The sequence below is a fragment of the Sciurus vulgaris genome, assembly GCF_902686455.1.
Source record: "Sciurus vulgaris genome assembly, chromosome: 2".
Classification (NCBI taxonomy): Eukaryota; Metazoa; Chordata; class Mammalia; order Rodentia; family Sciuridae; genus Sciurus; species Sciurus vulgaris.
Window position 1 is genome coordinate 122227025 of NC_136462.1, and position 20857 is coordinate 122247881.

At 33.7% G+C, this 20857-nt stretch overlaps 1 protein-coding gene across 2 annotated transcripts in view; it reads left to right on the forward strand.

Annotated features, from left to right (window-relative positions):
* The first annotated feature begins 2158 nt into the window (after nucleotides 1-2158).
* PEAK1 (pseudopodium enriched atypical kinase 1) overlaps nucleotides 2159-20857 on the forward strand; it is a 165421-nt gene continuing 146722 nt past the window's right edge. For both annotated transcript variants that reach the window (XM_079128856.1, XM_079128855.1), the window contains exons 1-2: nucleotides 2159-2402; nucleotides 18340-18480. The gene's annotated coding sequence lies outside the window, so the exon portion shown is untranslated. The remainder of the gene's footprint in view (nucleotides 2403-18339; nucleotides 18481-20857) is intronic.

Below are 20857 nucleotides of genomic sequence, written 5' to 3' on the forward strand. Positions count from 1 at the left end.
ACATATGAGGGTTTGACACTTGATATGGCAGAATTTTCATGTTTAAGCCAATCATTTTGGCAGCAATATAGTAAATAAATTTGAGATAGGATAAGAGTAGCAATGGTGTGTGACAAAATACCTGAAAAGTCAACTTAAAGGAGCAAAGATTTTATTTTGGCTTGTGATTTCAGAGGTTTCTATTGTTGGTGGGCTGGCTCCATTGTTGTGGACCTGGGTGAGGCAGAGCATCATGGCAGAGAGGGCACTTTATAGCAGAGCTGCTTGCCTCATGGCCATTGGGAAGCAAAAAAGAGAGGAAGAGGCTGGAAGCAAAATATTTCCAGGGGAACCCGTCTGTGACCTACTTCTGTCAAGTAGGCCCCACCTCCTACACTTTCCACCACCTCCCAATAATGCCATCAAATTATGAATCCTTCAATGAATTAATCCATTGATGAGGTTAGAGCCCTCATAATCCATTTACCTTCCCAAAGGCCCCACCTCTGAACACTGCTGCATTGGGGAACAAACCTCCAATACATGAACCTCTGGTGGACATTCCAGATCCAAATTATAACAGATGAGCAGATGAATTAAATTGCTGACTTTGTTATATTGGAAGATAATAACCTGGATTGGATACTGTTAATAGAGATGGAGTTGAGGAAGTAGACTGGCAGTGTTTACAGTAGAAGGCAATACATATTGAAGGTAGTTGGCAAAATGTGAGATGATTGCCAAAGTTTTGACTTGCATGGGCAAGTGGTTGTGGGTGTTGCTAGTTAAGAGTAATAGACTTTACAAAATGTGAGCAGCTCCATGTTTGCCTACTATGTCTTCATATGGAAACATCTGACAAGTGGATATAGGGTCTGAGGCTCACATGAAGGGTCAGGATTGGGGTTATTGCAGTCCTAGTGGGAGCACAGACTACGTGTTTTGTATGAAGTAGGCAAAACACTGAACCCTAAAAAGAAAAAGGAATAAGAGGAACCCAAGAAGGAAACTGAAAATGAAAAAAGCTCAGTGTCTTTAACTAATTACTTGTCAAAGGAGAGCAACTTTATCCTTTTTATATGATTACTGATATCTTGAGAATGTGATATTAAATAGTATTAAGTAATAGATATACAATAACTAAGTTTGGCATTTATTTTGTTCAGCCAGAAAACATTTTATTTACTTCGAGATTTTATTTCATGTTTCTTCAATTCTATAACTTGATTAGAACTATTTTTTAATTCATACAACTTCTTGAGCACTTACTGTGTACTAGGCACTGTGTTGAACTTTATTCATGTTATCTCATTTTATTCTTAAAATAATCTTGCAAGGATAGGTTTTATTATTTCCATTCGTATTTGAAGAACCAGAGGATAAGAAAGATTAAGGACTTAATCAACTTTTTCACACATCTGTGTAACTCCAAAATTCATTCTCTTAATCATTGATGATCTATTTGTTTAGACCAGAGCAAAAGCAAAAACTCCAAACCAAAACAAAACAGTTTAAATTCTAACATTCTAGTTCCATTGTGAAAATTACTCTGACCCCAAAGCACTGAATTATACTGAATTCTGCATGGTCAGTCTCATATGGATTTCATGGTGTTTGGATACGTTTCTGTTCCTAAATACAGTGAGGCCTTACTATTCTTTTCATCTTCCTGGGTCAGTCTTTCTTCATTTTTCTCTCAGCAGTTTGTCACAGATGATTCCTAAATTGCCTGCTTGTCTCTAAAATCCCTTAAGTCCATACATTTTAAAAAATTCAAGAACACAGGTTACTAACAGGTTTTACAGATCTACAGGGTATATGACTAGGTTTAATGACTATACTAATTTTTTTTTTTTTAATTTTCATAGTTTGGTATTCACCCTCCACCCAAAAAGTTGAGAAATATGGGTCTAGAAGTATTTACTACAGCACTTCATGCAATCCCTGGGTAGTTAAGTCATCTTTTACAGAGGTATTGTCATTCTGTCTGTGTGTGTGTGTGTGTGTGGCATTGGATATTAACCCAGGACCTAGCACATGGTGGGCAAGTGCTCTACCACTGAACTGTATCCCTAGCCCTGAAAGTAATTTTTTGAAGTAAAGAACAAATTTATTTATTATTAAAGGATTTACTTTTTTTTGGCTACTTAAACCTATTGTGTTTTCTATTATATTAACCAACTAAAACACCTATTGGTTATTTTATTGATTGAAAACAAAACCTATCAAATAGAATAAAAGTTTGATTCTGTCATACGATGAATTTAAAAATGCTCTGTTTTAAAGAGTGATTCAGATGTCCTTCACTAATATATATTCCCCACTTTGCATCTTTCTATGGGAAAAGAATATTTGAGTGTCATTCGTAAAGAAAGAAAAGAAAGCAAGGATATAATGCCTAGAATTGGAGCCAGTTAAACTAGGTTTGTATGTTTTATTTCCCTAATGTAACATATTTCTTCTACACTTGTATCCCTTTTATCAACTTCCTGAATTATTCCAGTAGCAAATCTTCTCATTTTGAAACTTGCCATAGTAGTATGGAAGAGATAAAGAAGACATGCCCTTTTGAAGTATTTGCACTGCAACTGTGAATATGAAAGACAGAAGGATGAAAAACCTAAATAATATTCTCATTTTAAGATGAGAAACTTTTAAGTTTAAAAGCTTGTAGACAGGGGTTGGGGTTGTGGCTCAGTGGTAGAGTGCTTGCCTAGCACATTTGAGACCCTGGGTTTGCTCCTCAGCACCACATAAAAAGATAAATAAATAAAATAAAGATATTGTGTCCATCTACAACTAATAATAATTAAAAAAGCTTATAGACAGTGAAGCTGGGATTCAGTCTCAGATGTGTTGTCTCCAAACCACATTTACTTTCTAAAAAAAGTCCCTTGTTTTATTTAGGTTTAGTTTGTTTTACAACTATTGATTACTTATATGTATTTCCCTTAAGGAAGCTTTCTGAGAAAATAAAAGGGAAAATCATACACTATTCTCCTAAAGTTTAAAAGATTAGATAAAGGAACTAACATTTGTAAGTACTTTCTATGTACCAGACACTATTGTAAGGCCTTAACTGAAATAACTCATGTGATTCACAATAGCCTGGTGATGTTCTTGATACTATCCTTCTTCTTTAAAATAGAAGTAAGTAAATTGCCCAAAGTAACAAAAGGAGAATTGAAGTCCTTTATTAAGAAAGATTATATAGGGTTTCTATCATGCCTATTAACTTAAAATTTAATATCACACAAACCAAACAAACAGCTAGACTGCTTAGTCCAAGCATGCTTGACTGTTAGTGTCATTTGGAAACATTCTTCCAATTTGACAATTAGTAGTTGAATCATCTCACCAAAATAGTTACATACATTTTCTTAATAAGCCTTTCATTGTAACCAGTCATTAAAGCTACATGATCCTAAGAAGAGAGATTTAAAATTCACAGAATAATGAGTATGACAGACATAGCTACAGATGAGAGGAATGACTTTGAGGTGGGAGTCATGTCTAAGTCCTTTTGTCTCCCTGCTTCCTTGCTGACTTATATGCTCTACAGGTCTCTTACCTTGTGTTCACACACAATTTTTTTTTTTTAGATGGGAGAGGTGGCAGGGGAGAGTTGGTGCAGTGTAATTGTACATAATGGTAGGATTAATTGTTACATACATGTACATGCCTATCATTTTATATACCTCAAATGTAAATATCAAATAATTTTTTAGAGATATCTAGAGATATTTTATTTGAATGCTTGTATGACAGACGAGGGAAGTGAGACCCTCACATTTGTAGGGTAGTTTAAACATTTCAAAGATTTCTCACATGTATTAACAAACCTCACCACACTTTGGTGGTTCAAATATTATTTTCATTGTACACATGACCAAATTGAATTGGCTCAGGGTCCCACAGCTGGGCTTAATTGAGTGAATCTGTAACTCTCAACCTAAAGTTTCCCAGCTTTAGAGAACTAATTACACCTTTGTGATGCAGTCTTATTGTGTGAGGAAATGAGAGTACAGTGTTTCATAAAACAAATCTAAGCAGGAGAAGTAAATGTTTTCCTCTGTGAAAGTAGTAATGGCTACAACAGAAGAAATAGCAGAAACAAAGAGGTTAGGAAGGGGCAGAAACTAGGGCCTATGTGTTAATTTAATATTTGTTTTCATTTATTCCTGGATTAAGAATAAGTATAATTGACTTTTAAAAAAAAACTTTATTTATTTATTTTTCTATGTGGTTTTGAGGATTGAATCCAGTGCCTCACATGTGCTAGACGAGTGCTATCTGAGCTACAACCCAGCCCATAACAGAGTTTTAATACCCTTGTATTTATCAATAGCTTTTGAGTTGCTTTATCCTTAGCAAAATATTCAAGGAGATCATACTTTATAATGAAATATTTATAAATTATAGTTGAATTAAGGAGAATTTAAAACAGTTAATTCAAAAGGATGCCCTAAAAATTAATGAATAAATAAGTATGAGAAACTAAACTTTACACAAAATTGTTACATTGCCTTTATTGACTTGGGTTTTCTTCCAGTTGTGGAGATATTACTTAGAAACAGTATTTGTCTCCATGCCCTTGATCTTGCTGGGCAGAACAAATTGCTTAACCTTGCTAAGTTTCTGTAAATGATATTCTTTTCAATCAGAAAGAAAATTATCTTAAAATTGGTATGTGGACATAAGCAGTTTTTCTTTTAGTTTTAATATCCGGGTTGTCCTTCCTTTAAAAAAGAATTGATTTTCTAGATTATGTGATACAATGGTTCTTTCTCTGCAAATATGAAAATTTGATCTTTTAAAGAATCTCTACTTTTTATTCTGTATTTTTTTAAGATGATAAACTAAAAATATTCTATAGAACTAAAAAATGAAAGGAGGCTTTCCAAGATGGCTCTAATCAAATAAGAGAAACAATAAAGGATAGAGTTGTAAAACAAAATTTGAAGGCAACATGATAAGATTTGACTTAAAGAAGAAAAATTATCAAAGAGAAACAAGATGTATACCATTTGTTTACAATAAAAATGAATTTTAAAAAAAGAAGAAAAATTATGTCCTTCCTGAAGACCGTTTTTAAGAGTCCTTTTTGAGATCTCTTGCCCAACTAGTAATGTTCTTTCCACAAGCTCTGCCCTGCAGAGCCCAGTCTGGCATCCTATTCCCATTCTCATTCCATCACAGATCCTTGGAATTCAGGAAAATTATGTTTGATACAGACTTGTATAGAGCTGGTTTTCGGTTCTCACTTTGCATTTGACCTCAAAACACTACAGGGGGTTTTTTTTAGCCATTGCTTTATGGCACTTTAAAGTAAAAATATGAAAACGCCACTACACAGCAGTTAGTTTTTAGTTTTCATTTTGAAATTAGTTTAAACAGTTTCATTATTATTATATCTACTATAAATATGATTAGGTTCTGCTTCCCAAGCTCTGTAGTCAGTTTTAAGGACTACTGTTAGCGTCTCATTGGCCAGTTGTGATTTAGTGATCTTAATAAAGTTGTGACTTTTAGCAGAGGGCTTAGAGTTTTTAAAGATGACTTAGTTTTTTTCTGTAATTTATGTTTTCCTTGTTTGGCTTGAGTATTAAAGAATTCTTCATTAGAGTCAGCTGCAAGCCAGCCATGTTTGTAGGCTGGTGTCTCACTCATATTTAAAACATTCCCTTGGTACATGTGTGCCATCTGTATGCCCTGTGATTCAGAAGGCATGATTTTAATACACAGTCTTTTAATTTCTTAAACTACTTATTTCTATAAAGAAATTACTGAAATATTTAACTTTTGATTTTATCTCATTGACAAATCTGTTAGTATTAAACAAAGTGATTTACCTGGAGTATTGTTATGGGTTTATTTCTCTGTGATAGGGTACTTTTTACAAGTGATTTCATTTCCTAGTAGATACATGGAAATTTGAGGAGCTCTCATATCCTTTTTGTTGTCAAGTTCAGTAAATCTCAGGTTGACAATATGGGAAACATAGACATGTTGACTTCTGTGTATATAGGTGTGTGCATGTTTCTATGTGATCTGAACACCCAGGAAATGAAATAAATTTATTCAATTACAGCTTCCTTCCTGAAAAGGTTAAAGTTTAACATGGTAATGGAGAAATCTTGATTAGTTTTTCTCTTTCAGATGTATCACTACTTAACAATGAAATGATTAAATGTTGCTCAGAACTTCACTCTGTATCTTAGTACTATATTTGAAAGAATAAAATGGGTTGGTTTGTATACATGACAATAGAATGACTTTATGCACTTTGATATATCATACATAAATTTATTGTACATGTTGTAGAATCACAAAAGTCATGCAGTCATATAGGTACATATGGTAATCATGACTCTTTCATTCTACTCTCTTTCCTCTCTTCATATCCCCTCCCCTCCCATCACTCCCCTCTACCTAATCTAAAGTAACTCTATTATTCCCTATTGCACCCACCCCTTTTTGTGAATTAGCATCCATATATCAGAGAAAACATTCGGCCTTTGGCTTTTGGCGATTGGCTTATTTCGCTTGGCATGATACTCTCCAACTCTATCCATTTACTGGCAAATGCCATAATTTCATTCTTATTTATGACTGAATAATATTCCATTGTGTGTATGTACCACATTTTCTTTATCCATTCATCTGTTAAAGGGCACCTGGGTTGATTCCATAGTTTAGCTATTATGAATTAAGCTGCTATAAACATTGATGTGGCCATGTCACTGTAATATGCTGATTTTAATTTCTTTGGGTATTAATCGAGGAGTGGGATAGCTAGGTCAAATGGTGGTTCCATTCCAAGTTTTCTGAGGAATCTCCATACTGCTTTCCACAGTGGTTGCACCAATTTGCAGTTCTACCAGCAATGTACGAGTGTACCTTTTACCCCACGTCCTTGCCAACAATTATTGTTGCCTGTATTCTTGATAATTGCCATTCTGACTAGAGTGAGATGAAATCTTAGAGTTGTTTTGATTTGCTTTTCTCTAATTGCTAGAGATGTTGAACATTTTTTCATGTATTTGTTAATCAGTTGTATTTCTTCTTGTGTGAAGTGTCTGTTCAGTTCCTTAGCCCATTTATTGATTGGCTTCTTTGTGTTTTTGGTGTTAAGTTTTTTGAGTTCTTTATATATTCTAGAGATTAATGCTTTATCTGAGGAGCATGTAGTAAAGATTTTCTCCCAATCTGTAGGATCTCACTTCACATTATTGATTGTTTCTTTTGCTGAGAAGAAGCTTTTTAGTTTGAATCCATCCCATTTATTGATCCTTGATTTTGTTTCTTATGCTTTAGGGGTCTTGTTAAGGAAGTTAGATCCTAGGCCAATATGGTGAAGATTCAGGCCTACATTTTCTTCTATTAGGTACAGGGTCTCTGTTCTAGTGCATAACTCTTTGATCCACTTTGAGTTGAGTTTTGTGCACGTTGAGAGATAGAGGTTTAATTTCATTTTGTTACATGTGTGTGGCTTACATTTATAAGATCAGTACATCACTATTTGACCCATTTATTGAATCTGTCAAAGAAAAGTGTCAAGCAAATATAAATATTCAAAATATTAATTAACTATTTTCTTAGCACATATATACATATATGTGTGTGTATGTCACCTTTATTTTTCTTATTTTTTTAAGGTGAGAAGCCTGGATAATTTTCATAAGTATTCAAAAATCATCCTGCTGGATGAAATTGAGAATATTACTGAAATAATTATTTGCTTCGGGCCTTAAATCTATCTCCAAAAAATAAAAACAAACAACAACAAAGTCCAAAGGCAACTTTCTTTGAAAATGGAATGAATTTGTTCTTAAAATGGTATGAACTGACTTACTAGCATTGCTTGTTCTTACATATAAATGGAACATTGTAATGTAATATTTGATAGTCCAAGATGTTAATCTGCAGATCTTCTGTAGGAATAGTGAAAGATTGCAAAAGAATTAGGGAGTCTAGATTTGATTGTGTTGAGTGAATAGTAAAAATGACTTCCTCATCTCCAGTAATATAAATATCATGTCTTATAAAATTAAAAATCACATTCATCATTTTGCTAGCAGGAATGCTGGTTCACAGACTTTTTTAAATAGCAAACTATAGAGAAAAATCTGATGTTGTAAAGGGGGTAGAAAGCTTATATACTCTTTACTGTGTGAGACTTGATTATTCTGAAGAGGAGAGACTACTTTCCAAAGATCATCTGTTCAAAGTAAGGTAAGCTGTTCAGAGCCCTTAAAGAGAAGACATAAAACTAATGACAGAGAATATTGGAAACCAGTCATACTGCCTGAAGCCAAGTTTATAGAATCCACTTGAGTGCATAGAAATGTATTGTTTATTTTTGAGATAAAAATTCGACAGACATGTGGAAGATAAATAGGTTTTAGAATAGGAAGAGGCTTCAGAATCGTTTGATTATCCCCTTTCATTTTACACAGAGAAATCAAGGGTGAGAGGACGAATTTCTTATTTGGCATCATATAGATAATATCAGAAGTAAGACTAATATTCTTTACTTTTCTTTGAAATAATTCATTGAAGTTAGAACTTCAAGAATTGTGATGGAAAATGATTTTTATTATTGCTATTAATATTTAAAATTTGCATGTAGTAAAGTTGACTCTTTAAGTTTGTGAGCCAGGTGTGGTGACGCATGTCTGTAATCCCAGCGACTTGGGAGTCTGAGGGAGGAAGATTGCAAATTTGAGGGAGACTAAGCGACTTACTAGAGACTCTGTCTCAAGATAAAAAGTAAAAAGGGCTGGAGATGTGGCTCAGTGGTAAAACACCTCTGCAATCAATCCCCAGGACCAAAATAATAATAATAATAATAATAATAATAGGAATAGCAATAATAATAATAAATAAATTCTGTGAGCTTTAACACATGCACAGATTCATGTAACTGCCACTGCAAACAAGAGACAAATAGTCCCATTGCCCCCAGAAAACTCCTTCAGGCTTTTCCATTTTTGCTAAAAACCTCTCCCTAAACTTCACCTGAGGTACCTGCTGATCTGAATGCCACCACTAAGGTTTTACCTACCCCAACATATTGTATAAATGGAAGTATTTAGTAAGTACTCTTGGGAGTGTAACTTCTTTCTCTCAAGTTAGCATTTTTTGAGATTCATCCAGGTTTGTGTAAATTATTGAGTAGTATTCCATTGTATCACAATTTGCTAATTTACTGGTTAATGAACATTTGGTTGTTTCTAGTTTAAGAATTTTTTTTTTTTAAAGAGCACAACAAAATTAAGAGAAAATTAAGACATCCCTGTCCCTTTAAGTATATAGCCTCCCCCACTAATAATATCCCCCACTAGAGTGGTACCTTTGTTGTAATTGATAAAGCTACATCGAGACACTGCAGTCTCCCAAAGTCCATACTTTACATTAGGATTTAATCCTGGTGGGTTTGAATAATGGTACACCATTAAGAGTATCATACTGAGTTTTTCACTGGCCTGAAAATCCTGTGTTCTGACTATTCTTTCCTCCTCTCTTCAATTTCTGGTAATCCACTGGTCTTTTTACTGTTTACATAGTTTTGCCTTTTTCTGAATGTCATTCATTTAGAATCATACAATATGTAGTCTGTTCAATTTGACTTCCTGTTTACAGGTTTTAGCTATTATGAATAAAAATGCTAAGATTTTATTTTTTTAGAGAAAAGGAAAAAACTTACAGATAGCAGAGACCTGAGAATGTTCCTAAAGAATTCACAAAGTTAACTCACTTTTTAAACTTTTTAAGATAATTATAAATTCACAGGAAGTTGCAAACATAGTACAAAGAAATCCACTCACCAGTTTATTTTATTGTTTACGTCTTACATAGCTATAGAACAATATCACCAACCAGGAAACTGATATTGGTGTAAAAAGAGTATATAGTTCTATATAATCTATATAATAACTGTAACTGTAATTATGTTACAGAATTATTCTTCACTGTAATATTATTTCACAAGCTACTGGGAATTAAAACCAGGGGCACTCTACTACTGAGTTAATCCCCAGACTTTTTTTTTTTGGAGGGGGGGTTTGTTTTCAAGGCAGGCACTCTACTGACTCAGCTATCTCCCCAGTCCCACCTTTTTTTTTTTTTTTTTTTTTTTGAGACAGTGTCTTACTAAGTGGCTGAGGCTGGCTTTGAACTTGTGTTCCTTCTGTCTTAGCCTCCCAAGTAACTGGTATTACAGGCCTGCAATACCTCCACTGGCAGGCTATATCTATGTATAGTAGTGCCCCCCTCTCTAACCCTATCCACAGAGGTTATTGCCCAGCACCCATAGTGGATGCCTAAAACTATGGAAAGTACTGAACTGAGTATATATCATATTTTGTTCTTATCGTAGATTGTAGCAATATCAGTAAATGACTTTTTTTTCCTTTTCTTTATGTAATTGAGACTTCCCACTTTTCATTGAGGAAAGCAGTTTGTAGCTACTCTGGTATATCTGAATTACTAGTGTCACTACTATTCCCTGTCTCTCCTTTATCCCTTACATTGGTGATTTCTATCTTCTCCTGTTCAGTCTACCTAGAGGTTTATTAGTTTTATTAATGTTTTTTCAAAGAACCAGTTGTTGCCTTCATTGATTTTTCTCTGTTTTTCAGGTGTCTATTTTATTGATTTCTTTGTTATTTTGTTACTGTCCACTTGCTTAGGCTTAATTTACTCTCCCTCCTGCCCCTAGTTTGTATGGTAGAAGCTTAGATAATTGCCTTTAGGCCTTTTATTCCCTAATAAAAACAGAAAACTCTAAAAGTGCTCAAAACATCTTTTTAGCATCATCTTACAAATTTTGATATGTTGAGGTTTTTTATTTGACTTAAAATATTTTCTGCTTTTATCTGTACATTATTTTGGAATACATTGCTTGATTTCTTCAGGAACTTTTCAGTTATGTTACTGGTCTGTAATTCCATTGCCAGAGGAGAATGCACTGTGTATAGTTCCAATTTTTTTAATTTGTAAAGACTTATTCCTGGTTCAGCAGATTGTTTGTCTTGAACAATGTTTCATGGGCATTGAAAAAAATTATTTTTTGCTACTGTGGATTGGAGTGCTCTATAAATCTCAGTTTAGCAGCTCACATCTTCTTTGTCTGTGCTTTTGGTATATCTGTTCTTTCAATTACTGGGAGAAGAATGTCTATCTCCAGCTGTAATTGTGTGTGTATCTCCCATCATTTCTGTCAGTTTTTGCTTCATGTATTTTGTATCTAAGATGTATCCATACATATTTAGAATTGTTCCATCTTCTGAATGAATTAACCTCCCCGTCACTATGGCATGTCTTTTATTCTGTCTGATAATATTCTTTGCTTTGTCTTCTACCTTACTTAGTATAAATACAGCTTTTCCAACTTTCTTAATATTTCAGTTTTCTGTCCTCTATTAACCTATATCTTTATTTTTAGTGAGCAGTTGTTATAGACAGCATATATTTGGGTCTTGCATACTTATATGTCTTTTTAAAATTTTTAGATTCAAGATATTTTATTAACAGCTACTACAAAAAGTAAAATAGCTCAGTTAGATTACCAAGTACAAAATCAACATATAAAAATTAGTAATTTACATATATTCAAATAATCTTTTGGAAGATTTCATGGAAGAAAATATTTCACATATTAATATGGTTGTCAATAAAAATGTGAGACCTATTAAAAATAAAATAAAATGCCACTGAAGCAAAAAAAAAAAAATAGCCTTCCTACAAATAGAAGAACCATATTATTGTGTAAATTAATTTGTAAGTTGACCATAATCTCAGGGAAAACTTAACAGTTTTAAGCTATATCACCTCATACTAAATTTAATGAAACAAATAAACACAGAAGTGGGACCAGCACTAAAACACAGTAAGGCATTTTTAAAGGCCTCAATAATTTAAGAGTATCATACTGGTCTATTAGCAAAACAGAATGCCCAGATGTAAGTACACTCAAATACATATAGAAATTGATTGTCTAAAGAGGACATCATCTCACATCATTGGGAAAAAGAAGTAGTCAGTAAACGTTATAGGGACAAGTAAAGTAATATCCCTGTCCTACCTCATATACCATGATAAATTCCATATGTACCAAAGATATTTTTTAAATAACACAACCATTAAATGAAGAAAACTTGAAAATTTTTTCTTTACAAATCTGCAGTTAGCAAGAACTATCTAAACTTTCATGACTCAAAATCCCCAAGTCAAAATTGTTTCACTGGTGCTTTTTGTTACATAAAAATCAATTTTTTTATGGAAAGAAGCATCATAAACAAACTTTTTAAAAAAAGACAACTAAGAGTGATATTTACAGCTCATATCATGAAGAACTATCTTTCCTAACATGTAAATTGACAAATCATAACCCTTTTGAAACATAGAAAAAAGGAAATAAAATTTGCTTTTAATAAACAATAAGATAGTTAATTTCACTCATTAAAAAAGAGAATTGTAAATTAAAACTGCGGGTGAAATACCGTTTTCTCTCTCTCCATTGGCAAAAATCCAAAGTTAGCCAACATACTCAGGACTCTGGAGGGGAAAGCATTTTCTCATGCATTCTGACAACAGTGTGTTAAAGTCACCCAGAATTATTGTATTGTGGTCTATCTGATTCCTGTAACTGAGAAGGATTTGTTTGACATACATACATAGATGTGTTGTTGTTTGGGGCATAAATATTCTTGATCATTATGTCTTCCTGATCGTTATGGTTCCCTTAAGCAGTATGAAATGTCCTCCTTTATCCCTTCTGACTAACTTTGACTTGAAGTCCACTTTATCTGATATAAGAATGTCAACCTCCACTTTTTTACTGAGTCTGGTGCGTGGTATGTTTTTTACCATCCTTTCACCTTTAGTCTGTGGATGTCTTTTCCTATAAGATGAGTCTCTTGAAGGCAGCATGTTGTTGGGTCTTGCTTTTTAATTCAATCTGCCAGTCTATGTCTTTTGTTTGAGGAGTTTAGGCCATTAACATTCAGGATTATTATTGAATTATTGATTATTATCTCTGAAACCATGAGCTCCAAATATACTTTTCTTCCTCTAAGTTCTCCTCTTTGGGTATTTTGGTCACAACAATGAAAACTGACAAAAACAATGTGATTGACTGAAAAAGTGAAAGTGTGTTTATTGTATGATTTGTAGAGATACCTGAAATGCTAACATGTTTTGTGAATTTTCAAAAAAGAATAGTGAGATAATTTTACCCATTGATTTCACCTCAGATCTACTTTTTCTTTGAGTATTTAGCTATATTCCAGTTGTGCAGAAGTCATTTTAGAAATGATAGATCTATTGATACTTTTAATTTTTTCTTTTATCTTACAGACAAGTTAAAAGAATAGTACAGATAATTTTTCCTAATTATTTATGAGTATTTTAGTAACATCGTGCCCTTTTAACTCTAAATATTTTAGAACATATTTTGTACAAAGACATTATCATACATAGCCAAGATAATGTGATAAAAATCAGGAATTCAACATTGATAGGTTACTGCTGTCTAATGCACAACCCTATTCAAATTATGCCAGTTGTTCTGTCATTCAGTAGTGGAAATTTCCAGTGAAAGGGGAGCCTCAAAATCTGTGTGTGTGTGTGTGTGTTTGTATTCCTTTCAGTTCCTTAGCTGACTCCTAACTTCACATGTAATAGAGAAAACTTCATCAAATCTACTGAAAAATAGCATCTGCAATGGGAAGTTGTTGAGCTGATATTTCTGATCAAGTTTAGCGTTTAAAGTCCTACCAAGATAAAGGGTTGTGTAAAAACACATCAGGGTTTCTACTGAAATTTCAGAAAGGTTCTGCCTTACAAGTAAAGACTGTGTCCAAGGCTTAAGAGATTTGTTTTAGGACTAATGGCAAAACTGAAATGTACTCTACATAACAAAGTGTAGAACTAAGCATCCAGAAGTTTAAGATATCAACCAGTATTTATTTTAACAGTATATTAGTAGCGAAATCAACATTCCTCAAAGAAAGATAAAACGCAGAGTGTCTACAGTATATCAACCATATTGTCTAGCATACAATGAAAAATGATTATGCAATTGGAAAAAAAAATTACCTGTACTTAAGAGAAAAAGAAGTTGGTACAGATGTTGGAGTCAGCAGGCAATAATCAAAAATAAGTTATTCTATAATCTGCAGGGTCTCTGGTCTGATTCCGAGGTCCTTAATCCATTTTGAGTTTAGTTTTGTGCATGGTGAGAGATACGGGTTTAGTTTCATTCTGTTGCATATGGATTTCCAATTCTCCCAGCACCATTTGTTGAAGAGGCTATCTTTTCTCCATTGCATATTTTTGGCCCCTTTGTCTAGTATGAGAAAATTGTATTTATTTGGGTTTGTGTCCGTGTCCTGTATTCTGTACCATTGATCTACCTTTCTATTTTGGTACCAATACCATGCCGTTTTTGTTACTATTGCTTTGTAGTAGAGTTGAAGATCTGGTATTGCGATATCCCCTGTTTCACTCTTCCTGCTAAGGATTGCTTTAGCTATTCTGGGTTTCTTATTCTTGCAGATGAATTTCATAATTGCTTACTCTATTTCTGTAAGGTATGTCATTGGGATTTTAATTGGAATTGCATTGAATTTGTATAGCACTTTAAGTAGTATGGCCATTTTGACAGTATTAATTCTTCCTATCCAAGAACATGGGAGATCTTTCCATCTTCTAAGGTTTTCTTTAATTTCTTTCTTTAGTGTTCTGTAGTTCTCATTGTAGAGGTCTTTCACCTCTTTTGTGAGATTGATTCCCAAGTACTTTATTTTTTTCGAGGCTATTGTGAATGGGGTAGTTTTCCTAATGCAGATTATAGAAGAAAAAGTAGGTCCAGATCTTCAACATGTCAGCTTAGGACCAGACTTCCCTAACAGGACTCCCATAGCACAAGAAATAAAAGCAAGAATCAATAACTGGGATAGATTCAAACTAAAAAGCTTTCTCTCAGCAAAGGAAACTATCAGCAATGCAAAGAAAGAGCCTACAGAGTGGGAGAAAATCTTTGCCACTCATACTTCAGATAGAGCACTAATCTCCAGAATCTATAAAGAACTCAAAAAACTCTGCACCAAGAAGGCAAATAATCCAGTCGACAAATGGGCTAAGGAAATTAATAGACACTTCACAGAAGATCTACAAGCAATCAACAAACATATGGAAAAATGTTCAACATCTCTAGTAATAAGAGAAATGCAAATAAAAATCACCGTAAGATTTCATCTCACCCCAATTAGAATGGCGATTATCAAGAATACAAGCAACAACAGGTGTTGTCGAGGATGTGGGGAGAAAGGTACACTCATACATTGCTGGTGGGGCTGCAAATTAGTGCAGCCATTCTGGAAAGCAGTGTGGAGATTCTTCAGAAAACTTGGAATGGAACCACCATTTGACCCAGCTATCCCACTCCTTGGCCTATACCCAAAGGACTTAAAATCAGCATACTACAGAGATACAGCCACATCAATGTTCATAGCTGCTCAATTCACAGTAGCCAGACTGTGGAACCAACCTAGATGCCCTTCAATTGATGATTGAATAAAGAAACTGTGGTATATATATATACAATGGAATATTACTCAGCCATAAAGAATGATAAAATTATGGCATTTGCAGGCAAATGGATGAAATTGGAGAATATCATGCTAAGTGAGATAAGCCAATCTCAAAAAACCAAAGGTCGAATGATATCGCTAATAAGTGGATGAGGACACATAATGGTGGGAGGGAGGGGTTAGTGTTAGGGTTAGAGTTAGGGTTAGGGAGGGGGGCAAGAATGGAGGAAGGAAGGACTGTATAGAGGGAAAAGAGGGGTGGAAGGGGTGGGGAGAAGGGAAAAATAACAGAATGAATCAAACAACATTACCCTATGTAAATTTATGATTACACAAATGGTATGCCTTTACGCCATGTACAAACAGAGAAACAACATGTATCCCATTTGTTTACAATAAAAAAAAAATTAAAAAAAAGAATACAAATAATCCAATCGACAAATGGGCTAAGGAAATGAATAGACACTTCACAGAAGAAGATCTACAAGCAATCAGCAATCATATGGAAAAATGTTCAACATCTCTAGTAATAAGAGAAATGCAAATCAAAACCACGCTAAGATTCCATCTCACCCCAATTAGAATGGCGATTATCAAGAATACAAGCAACAACAGGTGCTGGCGAGGATGTGGGGAAAAAGGTACACTCATACATTGCTGGTGGGGCTGCAAATTAGTGCAGCCACTCTGGAAAGCAGTGTGGAGATTCCTCAGAAATCTTGGAATGGAACCACCATTTGACCCAGCTATCCCACTCCTTGGCCTATACCCAAAGGACATAAAATCAGCATACTACAGAGATACAGCCACATCAATGTTCATAGCTGCTCAATTCACAATAGCCAGACTGTGGAACCAACCTAGATGCCCTTCAATTGATGAGTGGATAAAGAAACTGTGGTATATATACAATAGAATATTACTCAGCCATAAAGAATGATAAAATTATGGCATTTGCAGGCAAATGGATGAAATTGGAGAATATCATGCTAAGTGAGATAAGCCAATCTCAAAAAACCAAAGGTCGAATGATATCGCTAATAAGTGGATGATGACACATATGGGGGGAGGGAAGGGTTAGCGTTAGGGTTAGAGTTAGGGTTGGGGGGGCAAGAATGGAGGAAGGAAGGACTGTATAGAGGGAAAAGAGGGGTGGGAGGGGTGGGGGGAAGGGAAAAAATAACAGAATGAATCAAACAACATTACTCTATGTAAAGTTATGATTACACAAATGGTATGCCTTTACGCCATGTACAAACAGAGAAACAACATGTATCCCATTTGTTTACAATAAAAAAAGTAAAAAAAAATAAGTTATAAATATTGTTAAGGAACTTAAAGAGAAAAGGGGACATAATGAATAAAAATAGTTTATCTACAGAGAGAAGTAGAAACTTTTTAAAAAGAATAACAAATCATATTATAGAACTGAAAATATAATACCTGAAATGAAAAGTGGGTATGCAGATGAGAAATAGCAGAAGAAAAGGACGTTGAACTTGATAACAATCATTTTGAATATTCTACCTAAGAGAAAGAGAGAGAGAGAGAGAGAGAGAGAGATTTCAAAAAAGAAGACTAGGTCATTGAAGAACACCTTGGAGGATAACATTAGAACTTCTGTGTATTGGAATCCCAGAGGAGAAGAAAGTGGGAATGAAAAAATTAAAAAAAAAGATTTTTGAAGAAATTAGGGCTTAAAATTTCTCAAGTTTGGTAAAAAAAAACTTACAAAACTCAGTAACTCAGTGAACTCCAAGTAGAATTAATGAAAAGAAAAACAAATCTAGATAGTCATTATGCTGTTGAAAAAACAAAGAGAAAACTTAGAAAACAAAAGAATATTTGCATTTCCTCATATTTTGTGTTAAATGCAAATTGGTGCTATTTTTTTCCCCCTCCCCTACAGGGGATTGAACCCAAGGCACTCTACCACTGAACTCCATCCTTAGCCCTTAGTGAGACAGGGTATCACTAAGTTTCTGCGCAGGATTGGGGGGTCTCATTAAGTTGCGGGACTGGCCTCAAGCTTGTTATCCTCCCCTCTAAACCTTCTGAGTCACTTTGATTACACATGGGATCCAGTTTTGAACACTTCTATCTTGGTGCCCAACAATCAGAAATAGTAAATAAATTTTAGTGACTTTTAGAATTTGTTGAATTTTAAGCCAAATTGTATACTTGAATCTAAACTCAAACTGCTAAGTGGCGGGTGAAATATTTGTACCTGTCGATAACTACTTTCATATGTTACACAGGCCATATCTTTTTGTTGTTCTTTTTTTTTTGCAGTACTGGGGATCGAACTCAGGGCCTTGTGCTTGCAAGGCAAGCACTCTACCAGCTGAGCTATCTTCCCAGCCCTACACAGGCCATATCAAAGTTGTACTTTATGACTTTCAGAATGATATATTTGTAAAGATGAAGTACAGTTTAATGATTTGTCATTCAATTAATATCCATATGCTTCTAGCAAAATAATTCTACAAGGACAATCAAATGAAGTCTTAGAAAATCTCAAGTATCTCATGCTTTTTTGGTTCTTGTAAGTTATGTGATTCCTAGTTCTCAAGTGCGTGAGGCCCTATCTGTGTGTTCACCTAAGTAAAAAAGTTACTTCGTAATAAATTAATCAATTACAACTATTGGATGAGGGTCAAATTAGGAATATTCCAAAAGGAAAGAAAGATATCCAATATACTAGAAAATAATTTAGCCATATACATATACATATATGTGTATAATTTTTTTTCTCTTGCAGTAAGAATATAAGTTAAGGAATGAGAGACAAGGAAGAAAGACCATTCATCTTGGAAAGATCCCAAGCACTTTGAAATTTTGAAGGAATGTAATACTAGCTGCTAAAATCACCAGAATGGATGAAGTTCTTCAAATTTAAATGGTAACCAGAATTCTGCTATTATAGTGTGTTTCCACTAAGAATTTTAGATGGCTTGGAAAGATTTCTTTTTAAGTTTAAAGTTAGTTTGTCTTAAAAATTCAAAACTGTACATAAAGCTGATTGTTTTATAACTTAATATTATCAGGCTTTATTTTGGTCCTTAGTGTTTGTTCAAAAGAATTATTTTTCCCCCAGCTTAACTGGAACTTACTTGGGAATGAATAGGCATATAATAGTACATTTGTAAGTCCATTTTTCACAAAATGTTTTTTCTTTTGTAGAAATAAACCAAGCAACATAAGTAGTAGTTATTTTTATGTATAAAAAAGGATATTTGGTCTTTTCTGAGTTTTATTTCATGTTTTTTTTAGTTTCCCTACTTGACATATGGTCTCTTTTTCTCCTTTCATATCTGACATCTTATTTCATCTTTATTTTCTCCTTTTCTCTTTTATACCCTAGAAGAAAATAAAATCAGCCTGTAGGAATTGAGTTACCAAAAAAAATGTTTAGTTTATATATATTTATACTTAGAAAACATATACCAAGAATGAAAAAGGATCCAGAATAGAAAAGGACAGAGAAATTAGAAAAGATTATAAAATTTTTCATCTCATAAAATTGCAAGGACTGTTAGATTTCAAGTACAGTGGAAAGCAATTATTTATAAATTTAAGATTATCAGTCTTCTTAAATCTTCTTGATCTTAGGTCGAATTATTTCAGTGCATGTTTCTGTATAGATTCAAATATCTGCAATTTTTAAATGGCATCCTAGTACACAATTTTGTCTTTTACTCATTAGCTATTGTTAATTTAATTTTGAAGAATAATCACTTGTTTGCTTGAGTCACTATATATTAGTAGTGAACAGGTATAACTGACTAACACTAGTTCCTTACTGTGAATGCTGAAGATATGAGAAGTCAAGTCACAGCATCATGTAGTAGTCCTAATGATTCTAAGAAATATAGGACTTGGTTTAAGGAAACAGTTCAAGTTCATTAAGTGCAATCCAGGATAAACAGATACCAAGAATGAATGTTCTACTTACTATTCCCTGAAGTAACATTAACCTTGATAAAAATATCAGTGATTTAAAGAAAAAAATTCTCCACTGGTAGGCTAAACCTCTATTTACAGCATAATTAGAGCTTTTCTTTGATTTTATCACAGTCACATAGTCATATTCAGCCTTTTTTCAATGTCCAGTAAATTCTTCCTAGTCCTCAACCATTAAAACAAAAAACAAAACAGTAGCTGGGTATGATGGCCTAAGTCTAAAACCCCATTGACTCAGGAGGTTGAGGCAGGAGGAACATGAGTCTGAGCCTCAGCAATTTAGTGAGGCCTTAAGCACCTTAACAAGGCCCTGTCTCAAAATTAAAAAATGAAAGGTAAAAAGGACTGAGAATGTAACTCAGTGATAAAATACCCCTGGTCCAATCTCCAGTACTGTGAAAATTTTTTTCTTTTAAATAAATTCAAGAAAAGCAAATTTTGAAGTACAACAGAAATGAAAGCACTAAATGTTCCTTTGTTAAGGTGTAATAATATATAGAAAGCCACCAAAATTCCTTGTCTTCTCCTTTAATTACCTAAGTTTACTCATTTAATTATTATCTGCTTTATAATCTTGTATAATCAGTTTTATTGTAGAACTAAAACCAAACAATATTGTCAGAATTTTTATTGGGATGCATTTACCATACTTTATAAATTGCCTAATCCCACTTAAATTCATGTCTTTGGTGATTTTGGTTACTGTGGATAGGATCATTGAAATTCATAGAAAGCATGACAGTATTTTTCTAATGCTTAATTTCCACTTTTTTTTTTTTTTTAACCTCTGAATTTGTTTTCAGGGTTATATTATCAAAGGACTGACTAGACTAGGATTTCCCCTCTCTACAAAATAAAAGAACTATGTTGATTCTACTACCTATAATAGTTCAGAAGTCATGTAACACATCCATGAGGTACATAGAATCCTTCTATCTTTACACATTATTTTTCTGGCCCCATTTAAGCTAAGTGTCTCCAAAATCCCAAATCTCTGCCTTTGAAGAGGGAATAGAATTTTAGTGATGTAATTCACAGAATTTCTAACTTGCACAACTAGAAACTTTCAAATTGCACAAGCTATCATGGCCACTTTGAAGAAGTTAAAATTTAAAGGATAGCATTTTAGCTAAGTAACACTAAGGTTTAGTCAAGTACCTAGTTTTATTTAAGTTCATTTCATTAACTGTATAATCTATGACCCTTGTGAATGTGAGCATATTTTTGCAGGCAAAAAGACCACTGAACAATTTGATCTCTCTCTAGAATCTTAAACTCATAAAGTTTGATAGGGCTTTTAAAGCATTCTTTACAAT